The sequence below is a fragment of the Piliocolobus tephrosceles genome, chromosome 10 (genome assembly GCF_002776525.5).
Source record: "Piliocolobus tephrosceles isolate RC106 chromosome 10, ASM277652v3, whole genome shotgun sequence".
Lineage (NCBI taxonomy): Eukaryota > Metazoa > Chordata > Mammalia > Primates > Cercopithecidae > Piliocolobus > Piliocolobus tephrosceles.
Window position 1 is genome coordinate 1,270,213 of NC_045443.1, and position 16,968 is coordinate 1,287,180.

At 45.5% G+C, this 16,968-nt stretch overlaps 1 protein-coding gene and 1 pseudogene across 1 annotated transcript in view; one reads left to right on the forward strand and one right to left on the reverse strand.

Moving 5' to 3' along the window:
- The first annotated feature begins 1,269 nt into the window (after positions 1-1,269).
- ERC1 (ELKS/RAB6-interacting/CAST family member 1) overlaps positions 1,270-16,968 on the forward strand; it is a 545,652-nt gene continuing 529,953 nt past the window's right edge. Inside the window, exon 1 of the mRNA XM_023182988.1 lies at positions 1,270-1,495. The gene's annotated coding sequence lies outside the window, so the exon portion shown is untranslated. The remainder of the gene's footprint in view (positions 1,496-16,968) is intronic.
- On the reverse strand, positions 15,765-16,394 carry LOC111520319 (annotated as a pseudogene).

The following is a 16,968-nucleotide window of genomic DNA, read 5'->3' on the forward strand; positions in this document are numbered from 1 at the left end:
CAGGAACTGCAGTGATCCAAGTGCATGTCGATCCTGGGAGGGAACAATTAGAGTCTGGGCAGGATGAAAAACAGTAGAAACTGGTGAGTGAATGAATGTGAACGCAGAGGAGCGACTGGAATTTGTTAGTGGGATTATGAGGCAGTGGTTAATTACGGTGGTTAATTACGGTGGCGGAGGTAAGTAGGAGTAAAATGATGGCTTTTAACTCCTTTTAAGGACACCGAGAATTATTTTAATAAACACTGGAAGGCTGGGAATAAACATAATTCACACCATTCTCACTTTCTTGGTTTAGAGATAGCTTATCTACATCCTTAAATTAATGGCTGTAGCTACCCTCTGCACGGCTCCAAAAAAAAAAAAAAAACAAAAAAACCCAACCCGGCTGCGAGTCTGCACGAGAAAATCGGGTTGCACCAGGCCCCAGCCGCCCGCCGACTCGCCTAGCTGTCGGAGGCTCCCGAAGCTGCGTTTGGCACAGCGCAGGGTCGGAACGTGGACACTAATTTCCGCCCACGCTCCCCGCGTCCTGGCCGGATCACCACAGAACACGACGTCCATTGCTGGGGTCCTCGGCGATGCCCGCGTGCGCAGCCCCGCGAGTCTCAGGTCAGATGCCCACTAATTTCGCGGCCACGTTCCGCCAAGCTAAGGGGCAAAAAACCAGCTTTCGTGGAACAAAGCGTGCCCCTAGCAGCCAGGGTCGGTCCCAGCGCTGCTCCCGCGGCGCTTGGCGGCCCCGGGCGTGGGTAACGGGCCACGAGAAGAAGGGGGTGGGGCGCCACTTAGGTTCGGGAAGACGCCAAGCGGCTCCTCGGGCTTCCAGCGTCCACTTCCTACGGCAAGCAGGAAGAGACAAGCGCCGCCCTGCGCTCGCGGAGCCGACCCCGGCTCTCCCCTCCCGGGGCCGCAGGGGTCGTGTGTGTAAGGGTGTATGCGTGTGTGTACGCAGGGACGCTCCGCGCCCATCGTTCTGTTTCGGTGCTGATCCATCGCCGTGGCGCCGAATTTCCCCCGCTTCCCAGTTCCTCACCCGCGTGCTCCAGAAGGCGCCCGGAGGCCCCCCAGCCGCCGCGTCACGCTCCCGGGAGGCTGAGGGAAAGGGAGGCAGCCGGGCCGGGAGCCCGGGGAGGCGCGCGGCGCCCCGCGGCGGGGCTGGGGGCGGGGCTAGGTGTCTCGCGCAGGGGGCGGGGCGCGGTGACGTCGCGGGCGCCCGGGCCGTGCTGTGGCGGCGGCGGCGGTGGCGGTAGTGGCGGCGGCGGCGGTAGTGGCGGCGGCGGCGGCGCCCGGGCGGCAGCGGCGGCAGCAGCAGCAGCGGCAGCCCTGAGAAGGGTGAGACGGCCGCGACGGCGGGGGCAGCGCGGAAGTCGCGCGGGACCCAGAGCTTCCCCCCTGTCGCTAGCGCTGAGGCTTTCGCCTTTCCTACCCAGCTTCTTGCTCACGGCCCGGGCTGGGCTGGGCGACGCGCCCCCGGGGAGGGGCGGAGCTGTAGGTGAGGCTTCGAGACCCCCTCCCCCTCCTGGCCAGCCCGGGGGGTGGGGAGGGGTGGGGAGGGGTGGGCCCCACCCAGACCACGGTGCCCACCCGCGGGCTCCACCCAGCCGGGCTCCGGGATTGGGCGGGAGCCGAGGCGGTCGATGTGGGGATCCTGGGGCGGGAGGTCGGGGACTGGGGTCTGGGGCTCTGGGCACTTGGGGAGCGGAGGGTTGGGAGGCTTAGGACTAGTGAAGCTGCGGACGAGGTAGTGGGGAGACGGAGAAATTGGAGAGCCATGAGGTTGGGGTGCGGTCAGGGTGGATCTTTGGGTTAGGTGAGTGATGTAAAATGCTGAAGATGATTCTTTTCTTTTTGATGAAATGGTGAGATAAAAGATGAAGTGTTGTATTTCAAAAGGACGAGCAGCTGTGCATGTTACCTTTGAGGCAGTCGGGGAACCGATTTTATTGCACTAGATCTGTCACGTTTCTACTTAAGAGTTCGATTCTTTTTCTTCTGGCGGGGTGGGTAGGGGGTCGGAGAGGGAAGGTGCTTTGGCCCAGGTAAACTGAGTGTGGATGGATCTGAAAGTTTCACACCCAAGAGGGAGATCTTCGGTTTAGACAACTTCGTTCTGGCAGCCACCATTTGGTCGCATTACACTTAGCTCCTTCAAGGTGGTGTCTTCCAGGTTTTTTTCCCCCCTATGCCTAAAAGATCTCTTTATACCACCCTTTTAGAGGCTTTATCCTGGCCCCTTGAGAGAAGGCCCCAGACTCAGGTGGTTGCTTTGGAAGGCACGTTGCTGAATAATAGTTGCAGGTGGTTGTGGTTGACTGCTTTGGGTGGATAAAGTGAACAATTTGAGCAGTTCTGTTGGAGCTACTTATATGAAAAATGCTGAAATGTTTTAAAGTACAACCGTCTTTTACAGCGTGTTGCTCAGTAGACCTTGACTTTTAGACATTTTGTGTTCAGTGCTAAATTGTTGAAATTTTATTTCTCATTTGCAGTTATACTTCTTGCGGTCTTTATTAAAACACTTTAAAATGAAATGGAACTTTTTTTTTGGTAGGCCCCTGAATTTCAGAGAAATGTTCTTGGAGTCAAGTGCTTTAAAAACATTTTGGGGGCATGTGTCTCACTTTGTATGGAAATATTACTAAGAATAAGCAGTGTTCAGTGTTCTTCACATCACTCTTTCACTGTAATCAGAATCTTGTTTTCTGGATTCGTGCCCCCTGTTAGGTTACAGTATTCACTGACTCTACTTATCAGTTAGTGTCATTTAAGCTAGTTCTTGTTCAGAAAACAGGTCCCATGATGGACATGTATTATGTAATGGATGGAAGTAGACATGGCTCTCAATAATTTATTAATGGAGGAAGAGGAGCTGTCAGAAAGTGGTATTTAAGCAGTGACTTTCCCAAGGCTTACCCAGTTTATTTGGAAAAATAGCCAGAGAAGTGTTTTCCTTAACCCAAAAGAGAAATATACAGATAATGAGTTTCAGTAGTTGCAGATCATTGCTTTTTCTAAGTGCCTCCTTAATGAGCAGATTATTGTCTTCCAGCAAATACTTCTACTTTGTAGAGAGGTATGGGAAACGGGACATAATAGTTATTGAGAAAGTATGTGGTCCAATTTATAATTATAAATAAATAATTAACTGTATTCAGTTAATTCATTTGGTAAAGTGAATAGTTTTGACTTTGGATTAGTTAGAAGGAAAACTTAAAATTGACATATCTAGTTTTGGCTTTTAAATTATACGTAAACTTAATTAATTGGGACAAATGTGAACTAAGATACTGGGTAAAACGTGTACTCCTAAAATGACATTTGCATGGCTGGTAATAAGCTGTGATTCTTGTCCTTGTAGGAATGAAATCACATAATTTGGGGAAAGTCTAAGGTAAAAGTAAGCTATTTCGTTTAGCATTTCTTGTGCCTACATTTTATTTTTCAAAAAATGTTGCTTGCTAGTCATTACTTGTGATTCCTTGTTGAGTCTACTGAGGTGTTCTTTTTTTTTTCCTTCATTACCTATGTTATAGATAAGTATGCCAGTCTGTTAATTCAGCATTAATACTGCAAACTTAAAAGTGAAGGTTCTCAGCTGGGCTCGGTGGCTCACGCTTGTAATCCCAGCACTTTGGGAGGCTGAGGCAGGCGGATCACAAGGTCAGGAGTTCGAGACTAACCTGGCCAACATGGTGAAACCTCATCTCTACTTAAAATACAAAAATTAGCCAGGCATGGTGGCGCACACCTGTAACGCCAGCTACTCGGGAGGCTGAGGCAGAAGAATCGCTTGAACCTTGGAGGTGGAGGTTGCACTGAGCTGAGATTGCGCCACTGCTCTCCAGCCTGGCTCACAGAGCGAGACTCTGTCTCAGAAAAAAAAAAAAAAAAGTGAAGGTTCTCATAGCAACAGCTGCTTGGTTTTACACTATGTTTACTTTTAGAAGTAGTATGAGAGTTGTTAAATGTGTATTTTACACATATTCCATCAGAAACATTAATGGAGAAAGATTCAGGAATGAAGTATTTTGGTTAATTAAGAATCAGTACTGATTATCAATTTTCAGAGACATATAATAAACTTAGCATACAGATTATGTGGAATATCATTTTCTTTATGTCTTTTTGTGTGTGTGTCTGTGGAATATAATTGCAGTCTGTTGGTCACCAAGTCTTTCAGTGTACTAGAGTGTGGGTTCTGGGGTCAGAGTGCCTGAGTTCAAATCCTGGCTTTGCCATGGTATGATGTAGGGCAAACTGCTTAATGTTGTTTATTTCCCATCCTTAACTTGTGCCTCAATTTCTTCATCTGCAAAATAGAAATAATAATAGTAGTACCTAATCTCTTAAACTGGTCAAATGAATGTGAATTAATTCATGTATTTAGAATAGTTTGGGCACATAATTAGCTGGTTCACTAACATCATTTGAAGTTTTACTGTGAATACTATTTTTACTTAAGTATATATTAAATACATATTATGTACCACATATTCTAGAGGCTGGTATCATAGTAGTGAACAGGTCTCCCAGCACTTTGGGAGGCCGAGGTGGGAGGATGGCCGAGCAATGTAGTGACACCATGTGTGTACAAAAATAAAAAAATTAGGCCAGGCGCAGTGGCTCATGCCTGTAATCCCAGCACTTTGGGAGGCAGGCGGATCGTGAAGTCAGGAGTTCGAGACCAGCCTGATCAACTTGGTGAAACCCCCGTCTTTACTAAAAATACAGAAAATTAGCTGGGGGTGGTGGCACATGGCTATAATCCTGGCTACTCGAAAGGCTGAGGCAGGAAAATCTCTTGAACCCAGGAGGCGGAGGTCGCAGTGAGTGGAGACTGTGCCATTGCACTCCAGCCTAGGTGACAGAGGAAGACTCTGTCTTAAAAAAAAAAAAAAAAAAAAAAGCATGGCAGTATGTGCCTACATTCTCAGCTACTCAGGAGACTGAGGCAGGAGGATCACTTGAGTTTGAGGTTGCAATGAGCTGTCATTCTGTCGTTGCACTCCAGCCTGGGTGACAGAGGGAGGGAGGCTATCTCAAATAAATAATAAATAAATAAAAGTAAGGGCAGTAGTCAGGAGCTTATGTTGTACTGTTCCAGGTGAGGGTATCTCTGACCAAGGTGAAATGCTGAGAAGGGGTTGGATTTTGGATATATTTTGCGGGTAGACCTGTAGAATTTGTTGGTGATTGTTTGTGGGATGTGGGCCAAACAGAAGAATAAAGAATAAGGCTTTTGGCCTGAGTAACTAGAAGAATAAAGTTGCCAGTAACTTAAATGGAGATGGTAATTGGTGGAGCATGTTTGTGGAGAAACCAGAAGTTCAGGGTGATGTCCAGGAAGAGTGAGAAATGTGACTGTTTTCAGCTTATTTGTAGTACTTACAATTATGAGATAGGTGAGATCATCAGGGGAGTGCATTTTGGTAGAGAAGAGATCCAAGCGTCTGAGCCTTGGGGGCTGATTCATTCCGTTGTTCATTCAGAAGTTACTTAGTGAGTATGGTTCTTCTCTGTACCTTTTTAGGCGTTGGGGATATAAACCTGACAAAAATCTTCACCTTCATGAAACTTACCTTCTAGATACATGGGGGGAAATGAAGGGGAACCAGTAAAGGAGAGTGATGAGAAATCATTGAGTTCCGAGGAAAACCAGGGGAGTGTGATGTTCTAGAAGTGAAGGAAAGGAAGCTTTCAAGAAGGAGGGAACGATCAACTGTGTCGTCGTTTCAAGTTGTGTCAGAATGTTGAATAAGAGAGAATTCTGCTTGATTATAACGTCTAATAACAGAGAAATGACTAAATACGTTTTAGTGTGAGATAGATGAAACAAATATAAGAGTCTTTTACTTTTAGTTTTTTACTTCTCTGGGTTTTTTTTTTTTGAGAGGGAGTCTTGCTCTATCGCCCAGGCTGGAGGGCAGTGGTGCAATCTCAGCTCACTGCAAGCCCTGCCTCCTGGGTTCACGCCATTCTCCTGCCTCAGCCTCCAGAGTAGCTGGAACTACAGGTGCCCGCCACCATGCTTGGCTATTTTTTTTTTTTTTTTTGGGTTGTATTTTTAGTAGAGACAGGGTTTCACTGTGTTAGCCAGGATGCTTGATCTCCTGACCTCGTGATCCACCCGCCTCGGCCTCCCAAAGTGCTGGGATTACAGGCATGAGCCACCGCACCTGGCCTCATTCTCCGGGTTGATTTTTTTTTTCTTTTTTTTATACTTTATGTTCTAGGGTACATGTGCACAAAGTGCGGGTTTATTACATATGTATCCATGTGCCATGTTGGTGTGCTGCACCCATTAACTTGTCATTTACGTTAGGTATATCACCTAATGCTATCCCTCCCCTCTCCCTGCTTCCCGCTCCAGGTTGATTTTTAAGAAATATTTCAGCCAGGCACGGTGTCACATGCCTGTAGTTCCAGCTGCTCTGGAGGCTGAGGCAGGAGGATTGCTTGAGTCCAAGAGATCAAGGCTATAGTGTGCTATGATTGCATATGTGTGTAGCCACTGCACTCCAGCCTGGGCAACATAGTGAGACCCCATCTCTAATTTTAAAAAAATGCATTCTTTTCAGAACAAAATAGGCAACCTGAAAGTACTAAGGAAAGGTACATGACTTTTTATTGTTGTTAATTTTATGTACACTTATTTTAAGAAATAGGTAATATATGTGCTAAATTAGAAAGTGTAAGAGAATATACAGTTAAGTCTCTCCTATCCCATCTAGTTCTTTCTGTAGGCAATCACTTTTTGCAGTTTCTTATTTTTTCTTTTTAACTAGTGAAGTTTTGTGTAATATGACATTCATTACCTAGTTTAAAATTGCATAAATGTAAAATATTTTATCTTCCACTTGGATATTGAACACTGGCGATATTTTATACTTTTTGAGAAGGGTCTTTGTCCGTTATTCAGTCTGGAATGCAGTGTTGTGGCTATAGCTTACTGCAACCTTGAATTCCTGGGCTCAAACGATCTTCCCACCTCAGCCTCCGGAGTAGCTGGGACTGTAGCCATGTGCCACCATGCCCGGCTAATTAAAAAAAAATTTGTAGAGAGACAAGGCGTCATTATGTTGCCCAGGCACTGTTTTAGAATAGACTATTTAAAAGATAGTTTTAGAAGCCTGTCAAGGGAAATAGTGACTGCTAGGATGAAACGTGGATTCACTAAGTCACATCAGACAGTAGTTGCCTAGAATTGACTTGGTTACTTGACTGATAAATAAAGGAAATGCAGTAGTTGGAATTTATCTAGATGTCAGTTAGGGTTTTTCATGCCATCTTTGTGGAAAGTGTGAACATATGTGTCCTAGATTTCTTGAGGACAGGAACTATCTATTAGATACTTATTAAATACTTGGTGAATGAATGGATGCTAGCATAATAATGTGAATTCACAACCTGTTGAATGGCTATCCCCAGGAAATACAGAAGTGCTTGTTGAGGATCATGGGTTTGAGGAACTTGGCGTTGGACAACTCATCCATATATTTATTAAAATGACACAGGATGGGCCGGGCACGGTGGCTCAAGCCTGTAATCCCAGCACTTTGGGAGGCCGAGACGGGCGGATCACGAGGTCAGGAGATCGAGACCATCCTGGCTGACATGGTGAAACCCCGTCTCTACTAAAAACTACAAAAAAACACTAGCCGGGCGAGGTGGCGGCGCCTGTAGTCCCAGCTACTTGGGAGGCTGAGGCAGGAGAATGGCGTGAACCCGGGAGGCGGAGCTTGCAGTGAGCTGAGATCCGGCCACTGCACTCCAGCCTGGGCGACAGAGCGAGACTCCGTCTCAAAAAAAAAAAAAAAAAAAAAAAGAAATGACATAGGATGGTAGCAAAACTGGTGGCATAGAGGATAATGGCAGCTGTGAACTAGTTGCCAGCATGTCCTCACTGAGTATGAGGGATGTCCAGGTGGTCATTAGCTGATAGTGAAGAGGTAGAGGTCAAAGACTCTGCTGCTGAATAGCATGAGAATTAGGCTAAGCCATTTACATGAGGATTCAGGAACAGTGGTCTGCAACTGGCACTGGCAGAAAGGAAGGTACCGTCCTCATTTCCCAGTATTAGGTGTGGAGTGTAAGAGGCTGAGTAGCTTTGTCTTAAAAGGACTATATGAGAAGAGGTGTCCTGATTGGAAAGCCAGGTTTCAGTTAAGGCAGAGGTAGCAAGAACATTTCCCAAGGAAGTTGAGGGTTGAGAACTTTTAGAGAGTTTCTTTTTTTGAGGCGGAGTTTCGCTCTTTTTGCCCAGGCTGGAGTGCAATGGCGTGATCTCGGCTCACCGCAACCTCCACCTCCCGGATTCAAGCAATTCTCCTGCCTCAGCCTCCCGAGTAACTGGGATTACAGGCATGCGCCACCAAAAATAACCAGGCCTGGCTAATTTTGTATTTTTAGTAGAGACGGGGTTTCTCCATGTTGGTTAGGCTGGTCTTGAGCTCCTGACCTCAGGTGATCCACCCACCTCGGCCTCCCAAAGTGCTGGGATTACAGGCGTGAGCCACTGCGCCCGGCCAGAGTTTCTCGATTAAAGAATGGAGTTCCATGAGAGTGTATTTTTCCACCCTATTGGCTTCATGTTATTATCATTTAAACTTTAAAATGTCTCTTTATCTTGATAAAAGACTCCAGATTCATACTTTATTGCTCTAAGTTGCCCTCTGCTTTACAAGCTGTTTGAGTTGTCTGCATTTGCTATATATCTCCATTTCTTCACCTGTGACTTCCTTCTCAACCTATTTCTGTCTTGTTTCTATCACCATTTCAGTGAAACTGAAAATAGCTAGTGAAAATATGTATGACAATAGCCAATGTCTATTTTATTGTTTATCCTGTTCTTGTTTAACCTCTTAGCAGCTGTGCTAGTTGTCTATTGGCTATGTAACAAATTACCCCCTAACTTAAGAAACGTTTATTGTTTCACAGTTTTTGTAGGTCAGGAATGTGGGTGTGGTTGGTACCTATGATTCGGGATCTCTTACAAGGCTGCAGTCATCTCAAAGCTCTACTTGGGGAGGCTGTTTCCATGCTCACTCACGAGGCAATTGGCAGGCCTCAGGTCCTTGTTGGCTGCTTGCTGGAGAGATCAGTCCCTTGCCATTTGGGTTTCTGCATACGATTACTTAAAATATGATTACTTAAAATATGATATCTCGCTACTTCTGTATCAAAAGCTCTGTCAGGAAAGAGGACAGATATTAGCCAGAATCTTTTTGTAACCTTATCTTGGAAGTGATGTGCTATCACCTGATGTATTCTGTTATCAGCCAGTCACTAGGTCCGGCACACTCAAGGCGGGATTTCACAATGGCAAGATCATTCATAGCCATTTCAGGACTGCCTACCACAGCAACATATGACAGAGGGGACACCTCTCCTTCCTTTGTAAAGCTCCCTCTTCTTTTGAGGTCTTCAGAGCCCTTTTCTGTTTGTCTTGCTGGTTCTCTGGGCTCTTTCTCTGTCACTTTTTTTTTTTTTTTTTGAGGCAGAGTCTTGCTCTGTCGCCCAGACTGGGGTGCAGTGGCACAATCTTGGCTCACTGCAACCTCCGCCTCCTGGTTTCAAGTGATTCTCTTGCCTTAGCCTCTCAAGTAGCTGGGATTACAGGTGTGCATCACCACACCCAGCTAATTTTTGTATTTTTAGTGAAGATGGGGTTTCACCGTGTTGGCCAGGCTGGTCTGGAACTCCTGGCTTCAGGCAATCTGTCCTCCTCAGCCTCCCAAAGTGTTGGGATTACAGGTGTGAGCCACTGTGCCTGGCCTCTCAGTCACCTTTTGAGTCATTCTATGCTCATTTATTAAATGTCTGAATTTCTTTGGGCTTTCTCATCACTTTGTTTCATTTTTCATCTGTATGCTGAGTATTCATTTTTATGTCTTCAGTTTTTACCTCTCTCCGGAGTCTGAGGACCACTATATCTAATTGCCACTGAATGTTTCCATTTGGATGCCCCTTAAACTGAGCACATCCAGAACAGAATGTATGATTCCTGCACTTCCTCTGGGGTTTCTTAATTTGTTAAATGACACCACTGGGTGCTTAAGTGGAAATGTATGTGGTGTTCTTGATTTCTCCCTCTCCTCCACCTTCCATTTTACTATTCCTTTTTATTTTTTTAAAGCCATGGCTGTGTGAATGTTTTTATGAGGTAGTACATCCTCTTCTAGGTTGCAAGCATTGAATCTGGTGCTAGGTGAATTTTTTCTTTTTTGAGATGGAGTTTCGCTCTTGTCGCCCAGGCTGGAGTGCAGTGGTGTGATCTCGGCTCACTGCAACCTCCGCCTCCCGGGTTCAAGCGATTCTCCTGCCTCAGCCTCCCGAGTAGATGGGATTATAGGCATGCGCTACCACGCCCACTAATTTTGTATTTTTAGTAGAGACGGGATTTCTCCATGTTGGTCAGGCTGGTCTCGAACTCCCGACCTCAGGTGATCCGCCCGCCTTGGCCTCCCAGAGTGAGTGCTAGGATTCCAGGTGTGAGCCACCGTGCCCGGCCCACTAGGTAATTTTTAAGGTTCCTTCCAATCTTAAGATACTGCGTGTGTAGCTGTTGAGGATTTTTTAGTAGGAGACGCATGATCAGGGCTGTGCTTCAGAAAGGTGGCAACTCTTGAACAGTCATTTTTACTTGTTCACCAAAGAATGAACCTAAACACCTGTATTCCTTTTAACTTTCTTGATTACGGTGTGCTAAGTGATGAATAGATAATTTTTATGTGACAGCCCTTTTGTATATATTATTTTTATTTTTTTCTCATTGTTATGCATTTATGTTTGGAAGCCCTTTTGCATGGAAGTAAGGTAATCAGGCCAGGTGCAGTGGCTCACGCCTGTAATCCCAGCCCTTTGGCAGACTGAGGTGGGTGGATCACTTGAGGCCAGGAGTTCAAGACCAGCCTGACCAACATGGTGAAAACCCATCGCTACTAAAAAAATAAGAAAAACTAGCTGGGTGTGGTGGTGCATGCCTGTAATCTCAGCTACTCTGGAGGCTGAGGCACGAGAATTGCTTGAACCCTTGAACCCTGGAGGCGGAGGTTGCGGTGAACCGGGATTGTACCACTGCACTCCAGCCTGGGTGACACAGCGAGACCCTGTCTCAAAAAAAAAAAAAACAAACAAACAAAAAAAACCCAATGGGACGAAAATTTGTGTGACCTTAAATTAAGTGTCTCTGGCATCCTGGCCAACATGGTGAAACTCTGTCTCTACTAAAAATACAAAAATTAGCAGGGCGTAGTGGTGTACGCCTGTAGTCCCAGCTATTTGGGAGGCTGAGGCAGGAGAATCGCTTGAACCTGGGACGCGGAGGTTACAGTGAGCCGAGATCACGCCGTTGCACTCAGCCTGGTGACAGAGCAAGATTCCATCTCAAAAAAAAAAAGTGTCTCTGAAATTGTAAAAACTTCTCAAGAAATGAAAGTTCAGCCCTTAAACATAATTTTACTGTAGGAATATAACTTATCTTTTGAAGGAATTCTTTCTTGAAGCCATTATTTTTGTATTTATTTTTAACTAATTAACTTTTTTTTTTTTTTTTTTTGAGATGGAGTTTTGCCCAGACTGGAGTGCAGTGGCACGATCTCGTCTCACAGCAACCTTCACCTCCCAGGTTCAAGCGATTCTCCCACCTCAGTCTGCCAAGTAGCTGGGATTACAGGCATAGGCAACCACACCTGGCTAATTTTTGTTTTTAGTTGAGATGGAGTTTCACCATGTTGGCTAGGCTGGTCTCAAATTCCTGACCTCAGGTGATCGCTCGCCTCAGCCTTGCAAAGTGCTGGGATTACAGGCGTGAGCCACTATGACCAGCCTATTTTTAATTTGTTTTTTAGAGAGAGGGTCTCACTCTGTTACCCAGGCTGGATGCAGTGGTGAGATCAAAGCTCATTGCATCCTCAAACTCTTGGGCTCAAGTGATCCTCCTGCCTCAGCCTCCTCAGTAGCTAGGACGACTGGTGCTTGCCGCCTTGCCTGGATAATTTTTTTTTTTTGAGAGGGAGTCTCGCTCTGTTGCCCAGGCTGGAGTGCAGTGGTGCGATCTCCACTCACTGCAAGCTCCGCCTCCCAGGTTCACGCCATTCTTCTGCCTCAGCCTCCCGAGTGGCTGGGACTACAGGCGCCGCCACCTCGCCCGGCTAGTTTTTGTATTTTTTTTAGTAGAGACGGGGTTTCACCGTGTTAGCCAGGATTGGTCTCGATCTCCTGACCTCGTGATCCGCCTGTCTCGGCCTCCCAAAGTGCTGGGATTACAGGCGTGAGCCACCGCACCCGGCCCCTGGATAATTTTAAAACTTGTTTTTTGTAGAGATTAGGTTTTGGTTTTTTACCCAGGCTGGTGTCGAATTCATAGCTTCAAATGATCCTCCTGTCTTGGCCTCCCAAAATGCTGGGATTACAGGCATGAGCCACTGCGCCCGGCCTTGAAGCCCTTCTGGAATGTAACACATATGTAGAAAAGTATGTAGAACAAAAAGAAAGCTTTACAATGTATGAATCAGACACTTGTGTAACCATGATGTGGGTCCTGCATGAGGACCTTACCGGCATTCCACAAGCTTTCCTCGAAGCTTCCCAATCATAGCCCAGTCCTTGTCTCATAAAGGGAATCTCTGTCCTGATTGTAGGGGAATTACCTTCTTGCTTTTGTGTGTGTGTGTGTAGACCTTTTTAGTTTTGGCATAGTTTTGACTATTGTGCATCTTTATGTGCATGGAATCATATTGTATGTATTCATGTCTGGTTTCGACTCAACGTTTTGTTTGTAAGATTTAGATTTTATGCAGCTGTTCATTTTCATTGCTAAATAGTATTCTGTTGTAGAAGTATACCATAGTTTATTATATTGTTGATGGATATTTAGGTTGTTTCTAGTTTTGGGCTACTATGGATTATGCCACTATGACTGTTCTTGTAAAGTCTCTCTCTTTTTTTTTTTTTTTTCTGAGACGGAGTCTCACTCTGTTGCCCAGGCTGGAGTGCGGTGGTATGATCTCTGCTTACTGCAACCGCCGTCTCCTGGGTTTAGGCGATTCTCCTGCCTCAGCCTCCTGAGTAGCTGGGATTACAGGTGCCCACCACCACACCCAGCTGTGTTTTGTGTTTTTAGTAGAGATAGGGTTTTGCCATGTTGACCAGACTGGTCTCGAACTCCTGGCTTCAAATGATCCACCTGCGTCAGCCTCTCAAAGTGCTGGGATTACAGGTGTGAGCCCCCGTGCCCGGCTTTTTTTTTTTTGAGACAGTTTTGCTCTGTCACCCAGACTGGAGTGCGGTGTTGTGATCATGGCTTACTGCAGCCTTGACCTTCTGGGCTCAAGTGATCCTCCCACCTCGGCCTCCCAAGTAATTGGGACTACAGGTGCATACCACCATGCTTGGCTATTTTTTTTTTTTTTTTTGGTACTTTTTTGTAGAGGTGGAGTTTTATCCTGTTGCTCAGGCTGGTCTTGGAACTCCTGAGCTCAAGTGATCTGCCTGCCTTGGCCTCCCAAAGTGCTGGGACTACAGGTGTGAGCCACTGCACGTTGCCTTGTGCAAGTGTTTTAGTGCATATGTGTATGTAATTCTTTTGTGTATTTAGCCAGCAGTGAAAGTCCTAGGTCATAGGATATGCATATGTACAATTTTAGATAATTGCCAAACAGTATTCCTCCTCTGTGGTTGTACAAAATTACATGCTCCAAAGAGTGTTTGAGAGTTCATTTTGTTCCATATCTTTGCCAATACTTAGTATTGTCAATATTATTAACTTTAACCATTCTGGTGGATTTATAGTAGTATCTCTTGGTTTTAATCTGCATTTTCACTTATTACTAATGAGGTTGAACAATTTTATGTTGGTTACTTAGGAAACCTTTTGTGAAATGCATATTCCAATGTCTTGCCCAATTTTGTTTATCTTTTTTCTTTTTCTTATTATAGGAGTTCCTTATATATTTTGGATATGATCCCTTCTTTGGTTGTTTGTGTTGCAAATATTTCCACCTCACTCTGTGGCTTGCCATTTAAGACTTCTTAAGGAGGCCAGGCACTGTGGCTTATGCCTGTAATCCCAACACTTTGAGATGCTGAGGAGGGTGGATTGCTTGAGTCCAGGAGTTCAAGACCAGCCTGGGCAACATAGTGAAACCGTATCTCTATGAAAAATACAAAAAAAAAAAAAAAAAAAGGACTAAAAAAAAAAAAAAAAGAAAAGAAATATATTAGGACCCTGATTAGAATTTAATTGGATTTGTAGATTAATTTGGGTAGAATTACTTTTTTGTAATGTGGAATCTTTGACTAATTGAATGTGATATCCCTGTTATTTATGTTGTATTTCATATCTCTCAGTAATGTTTTATAGTTTTCTGTGCAGTATTACACATCTTGTTAAATTTAGTCCTAAGTATCTGATGGTATCATAAATAGAATTCTAAGATCAATGTTATTTTACTTTTTTGTTGGTATGTTGAAATAAAACTGAATTTTGAGGCCGGGCGCGGTGGCTCAAGCCTGTAATCCCAGCACTTTCGGAGGCCGAGACGGGCGGATCACAAGGTCAGGAGATCGAAACCATCCTGGCTAACACGGTGAAACCCCGTCTCTACTAAAAAAATACAAAAAAACTAGCCGGGCGAGATGGCGGGCGCCTGTAGTCCCAGCTACTTGGGAGGCTGAGGCAGGAGAATGGCGGGAACCCGGGAGGCGGAGCTTGCAGTGAGCTGAGATTCGGCCACTGCACTCCAGCCTGGGCGACAGAGCGAGACTCCATCTCAAAAAAAAAAACAAAAACAAAAACAAAAAAAAAACTGAATTTTGAGTACTGACTGTATTTTGCTGATCAAGCTTTATAATAATTTTATCTGTAGATTCTTTTGGCTTTCCAACTTATATAACCATATCATTTGTGAACAATGACTGTTTTCTGTTTTTCTTCACAATTCTTACACCTTTTTCTTTTCTTCACTGGCTAGGATTTCTGGCACGTTGTTGAATAGAGATAGGAGACGCATTGTCTTTTCCCATCTCGAAGGGAAATCGTTCAGCTTTTCGTTGTTAGGTATGATGTTGTCAAGCACACTTCCACAAGACCAGGCAAGGCTAAGACGTTGCCTGTCTGATTGACTGGCAGAGACAGAGCGAGCCTCTTCAGACTCAGTTTCTCTGTTACATCGTCAGCAGAAGGAAGAAGAAGCCAAAGGTGCCTGCTCCCTGTGATCTTTGTCCCACACACCACAACAAGAGGGGCTGACGCCTGCAGTGTGGGCTGTGGGTACTGTGTTAATGAGGAGCCTATTCTGGGCTGCTGCTAAGGGGTTTTGTATTCTACAGCTCTGTTCTAAGTTAGGCAGGGCTGAAGGTTCTATGCATTGTCAGAACCCAGGATGCCGTGAGAAACTGTCTCATGACAGGTTCTAAGGATGACAGGGAAGAGAGGACCTGGAAGCAGCTCTGTATCGGCCTTCTACCGTCTGCTGTCTTGGGAGGATCACAGGGCATTCCTCCCAGACTCAGATAAGCTGCAGGTCACCAGAACACTGTGGTGGAACTGTTTCCCTACAGATGTTTGTTACAGTTGCTTTTGCACATGTCCTTTATTAGATTGAGAGTTTCCTCCTATACCTAGATTTTTATTCATTAGTGAATTTTTTTTTTTTTTTAAAAAAAGGACCAAAATGCATTTATTTAATATACATCACAAGGGTTCAACCGAGGCTTAATTTAAAAGACAAAAACAAAACAAAAATAATACCACAGCTCAAGATACAGAGTCCTATACAGAAATCACAAAAAGGACAGACCATCTAAGGAAAAATTAAGAAGACAACACAAGGACAGGCTGGGCAGCCTGGGTCAGGGCTCCTGGCTGGTGACCTGCTTTGAGTAGGTTTCTTGCAGGTACTTCTTAAAAGCTGTGGGGTTTTTCCAGAGCTCGGCAGCATGTGTGTTCAAGGGACTATCCATGTTGGGTTCTCCTAGAAGGCTCTGGATGGAGAGCAGAATGGTCCTGACGTCATATAGGGCAGACCACTTGTCCTTCAGGATGTCCAGGCATATGTCACCCTGGGTGTCCACGTTGGGGTGGTAGCAGGGTGTGAGGAATTGCACCGTGGGCGCATTGTAGGGGTAGCCACTGGGGAACTCTAGTGAGAGCTTATACCTCAGGCCTTCATATCCTGTTCCAGCTGCTCCATGAATGGTCCCTATGCATTTGAAAAGGTTGTCTGATTCAGGGAAGGCGGAAATCCCTTTATCGCCAGACATCATGAGGGTCATCAGCTCCTGCTGTAGCCTTTGGCCCCGGGACCCTGGGCGGCGCCCCCGCTCGGCTCGGCTCCTTTACGGGAGGCGGTGACACTTGTGGCTGCTGGGTCGCGGTTTTGGGAAGCCATCCGGGCGGCGTTGGCAGAGAGACAGGAACTCGGAGAACACGACTGCAGCTCCATTAGTAAATGTTAAAATCTGTCCAATGTGTTTCACATCTATTGAGATTGGATGCTTTTCCCTGCTTTCAACCCATTATTATGGCCAATTACATGGATTTAAAAATTCATTTCTACTGGTTAACAAATTTCCTTCCTTTCCTCTCCTCTCTTTCCTTGCTTTCCTTCCTTTCTTCCTTTCTTTCTTTCTTTCCTTTCTATGGAGTCTTGCCCTGTCACCCAGGTTAGAGTGCAGTGGCGTGATCTTGGCTCTGGGTTCAAACGATTCTCCTGCCTCAGCCTCCCAAGTAGCTGGGATTACATGTGCCCGTCACCATGCCCAGCTGACTTTTGTATTTTTAGTAGAGATGGGGTTTCACTGTGTTGGCCAGGCTGGTCTTGAACTCCTGGCCTTGTGATCCACCTGCCTTGGCCTCCCAAAGTGCTGGGATTACAGGCGTGAGCCACTGTGCTCGGCTGGTTAACAAATTTCTAAGCATTTTTTTCCTTTGAAAGATTTTACTTACTTGAAAAATAATTACTG